Raw genomic sequence first — 3,578 nt, 5'->3', positions numbered from 1 at the left:
CTTCCTCCAGAAGCCTCCTTACATTAAAAAGCCTTACAGTTATCCTGCAAGGGACAGGAAGGTCTGACTTGCAGGATTTTTAGAGCATTAAAATAACTATCAGGCAGAAGAATCTTTCTTCTTGCCTAGGATTTCAGCCATGCGCGCTCTCTCTCTCTCTCTCTTTTTCTCTCTCTCCCTCTCTCTAGCCTGGGGCTTGAATTTGCATGTCTAATTCATTTACTCACCATATTTGAATTGGCCTGAACAGATGTAAATCGGGAAGGATGGGAAAAACTGCAGTCATCAACAATGATTAATCAGCTGTTGCAGGCAGTGTCTTAAGGAGACTGGTAGGAGGAGGCATGGAAACCAAAAGGCCGTGTGTTTAGAAGCCTAATTGTCACATCAAGCATCATTGTCCCCATGCAACAACCACCACCTTATACATCACTTCCTGTTTCATGCAGCTCAAAAACATAGACTGAAGATTTATTTTTAATATGTTGACTTTATTTCTGAGCAAAGCATCGGTCATGTGTGTATTTTTCCATAGTCCCACCGTGGAGCATTTATGTAGACATTGTAAATAAATTTTGTGCAAAAAGGACTGGAAAAATGAACTGTATTATTGCAATTTTTTTTTTTTTTTGTAAAAGTAGCAGTTTGGTATGAGTTGGCATGCATACAAGATTTACTAAGTGGGATAAGCTAATTATACTTTTTGTTGTGGATAAACAAATGCTTGTTGATAGCCTTTTTCTATCAAGAAACCAAGGAGCTAATTATTAATAACAATCATTGCACACTGAGTCTTAGCGTTTCTGACGGAAACAGTTTGGATTGTATAATAACGCCAAGCCCAGTTGTAGTCGTTTGAGTGCAGTAATGAAATTTGAATCTAAAATAAAAACAAGATTATTTTTGTCATGCTGACTCCACTGCTTGAAAAATTTGTTTACTGCCCCCCAAATTTTTCATGATGAATGCAGTAAATATAAAAATTAATTTTAGCTCCCTAAGATATATATGTTTGAAAATTTGAACCACAAAGTAAATTATTTAATAATAGTCAGTGATTTCTTTAAGCTGACTTAATAAACTCCTAATATCAGCAAATTTAAGGCCTAAGGGCACAAAACTTACTGTAGACTCAGATTACAGCCAACAGAATTACTCATCTAATATCAGTGAAATTATTCTTGCACATGATGGCAAACCTAAAGGACTGAGTTACATCTTTCACTAAGGATGTTACCTAGGATGAGCAGTATATGTTTATTAGGAAATTAACTACATGAATAAAGAGACCAGACTTCAAAAATCTAATTTTTATAAATATGCTCTATGTTCTCATTGGATCAAACGGGTTATTAACCAATTTTCCAGAACAGCTGTACAGAATTTCGGCATGGCAGCCAGCTAAATGGTACAAAATAACATGTTTAAGCTGGAATAGCTTATAATTTTATTGAAATAAAATTGCAGCTATAAAAAGTGCTTCCCAAAACTAAGGAAAATATACAAATATTTTAATTAAGGCAAATTCGTTTTTAAAAAATCAGGCTTTTAGTAGTGATTGCTTTGCAAACAAAGGATGGGTCGAAGGAGAGTGCCTTAAACTCAAGCCTGACATTCAGGCCCGTGTCACCCTATAAACCCGCCCTGAACAATTCTATTTTCTATTTGAAAAGAGAAACCAGCTGTGGGTTGGGTTTACTAGGTGGCGTGTGATTGACTGACTCACCTGCTGGAGCGGCCATGCACTCTCTCACCTTTTGTTTATGAGGCCTGGTTCCTAAACACGTGGATCCGGAGAAAGAGCGCGAGGCTCGACCTTCTGCAGCCTCGCACACAGCGCCCTCCGCCCTACCCCGCCCCCACCCCATCTAGGGGATTGTTTCAGTTTCCCGTTTGGACCCAGTGGCAGTTCTTCGTCTACATAAATAGTCCATGTTCGTGAAATAATTCTCTCTTGATAGGTGGTTACTAGCCGTTAACAACCATTTATTTACTTTCAAAATTAATAATAAACTTTATAAACTAACCAGCCATTTGCCCCTCCTCTCCAGTACATGCCTGGGTGAGTTGGTTATTTTCAGTCTTTATTCTTTAGGAAGCTCTTGCTGGGTGGGGGAGGGAAAGAAAGGGGCGGGGAGGAGGGACGGAGGGCGGTGGGGGCAGGCCCTGGGAGAAGGAGAGGGGTCCAAGCGAAGAAGAATTAGGGAATATGGAGGCTATGAAGACTCAAGATCATTAGTGTTCAGTGAATTAGAAAAAAATAAAACAAACTGTGTTCTTTCCCTGCGTTCCCCCCTCTGCCTGCCTGTTTTGTGAGAGCCTTGCTCTCTGGCGGGTCCTTTTTCCCCCTGCCTGGACACCCCCACCTCCTGCTTAATGCTATTTTAGCTTTTCCTCTTGTAAATTTCAGAGCCAGCTTGGAGGTTATTGAGGACACTTAACCGAAAGAGGGAAATAATAGAGGTGCCGAGAGCGTTTTTGATGTTTCTTAAAAGGCAAAAACAAAACGCCCTCTTCTAAACAAGGGCACGCAATTGTACCTGCTTTTTATTTTTATTTGGGGAGGGGGCGCGCCATTGAATGAAACTACTTTTTAATATGATTTAAGTATTTTTCCGAAAAAAATTAAGAAAATTCTCCTATCATATTTAATCAGCTGTAATTATAACACATTCGAAATGAATAATATGCCTTGACAGTATTTTTATTGTTATTGTTCATTGCATGATGTTCGACTGCTTTAGAAGCACAGGAAAGAGAAGTAAACGCGCTACAAATGGGGAATTACCCTCGTTTAGCATTAAAATTCATTTAGATAAAATTGCCACAAACATTTAAATGGGAAGATTAGTTCCCCCTCACGCCTTATTGCACTCGCTCAATGGTTCCGTTAAGAACATTTTACACGTTGGAAATTCCGTCTTCTCAGACGGCTTGCTGTTTCCTAGTTACCCACATTCAAAGCAAAGGCAGCAGCAAAGGCAGCCGCAGCCGCAGCAGCAGGAAAAAAAAAAAAAGTTTTGGCAACTGGTCTGCAATTCATCCGCTTCTGGCCTGAGCCTCCCCTCCGCCCACAGCAGTCCGCCCCCCACCCATCACCTTTCCTCACCCCCTCCCCCATTAGGTAACTGGCAGAGTCCTGTGGAGGAAACAGCCTCTGAGTTGTACAGTATGTATATAACGTTAAATACAAAGAAATACCAAAAAGCCAGGCTCCCCTCTCCTGCTTCTTCTCTGAATGGAGGGGTTAGCCTGAAAGTGCTGAGTTTCTCACATCCTCTGCTCTGAGCCCACAAGGCACGTTTTTTGGCTTTCTTTTCTGCCAGGACATTTCCAGGAAATTCACCACTGCTTCTTTTCCTGTATTAGACATGTGTGAAAGAAATGACTTTTGAAAAGTCCGTGCAACGTCTAGTTTCTCCCTCTCCTTTCTCTTGTCTCTTTCCTTCTCCCTTTGCCTCTCTCTCCCTCACTCCCCCTTTCTCTCGCTCCTTCCTTCTTCCCTCTTTCTGCCCCTCCCTTCGCAGGGCCGCAGGAAAAGAAGAATGTCGGCTTCGACTGCCATCTTTTGGGGATTT

At 41.2% G+C, this 3,578-nt stretch overlaps 1 protein-coding gene across 8 annotated transcripts in view; it reads left to right on the top strand.

The window, feature by feature from the left end:
* The window catches only part of MEIS1 (Meis homeobox 1), a 140,530-nt gene extending 139,944 nt beyond the window's left edge, over positions 1–586 (top strand). For all 8 annotated transcript variants that reach the window (XM_081484003.1, XM_081484002.1, XM_081484000.1 and 5 more), the window contains one exon: positions 1–586. This exon is cut by the window's left edge and continues 608 nt beyond it. The gene's annotated coding sequence lies outside the window, so the exon portion shown is untranslated.
* Positions 587–3,578: the final 2,992 nt, after the last annotated feature.

Source organism: Giraffa tippelskirchi, chromosome 4 (genome assembly GCF_054371585.1).
Source record: "Giraffa tippelskirchi isolate mGirTip1 chromosome 4, T2T-mGirTip1v1.2.pri, whole genome shotgun sequence".
NCBI classification, from domain to species: Eukaryota; Metazoa; Chordata; class Mammalia; order Artiodactyla; family Giraffidae; genus Giraffa; species Giraffa tippelskirchi.
Note: the sequence above shows the minus strand (reverse complement) of the source record. Positions and strands in the feature narration are given on the sequence as shown.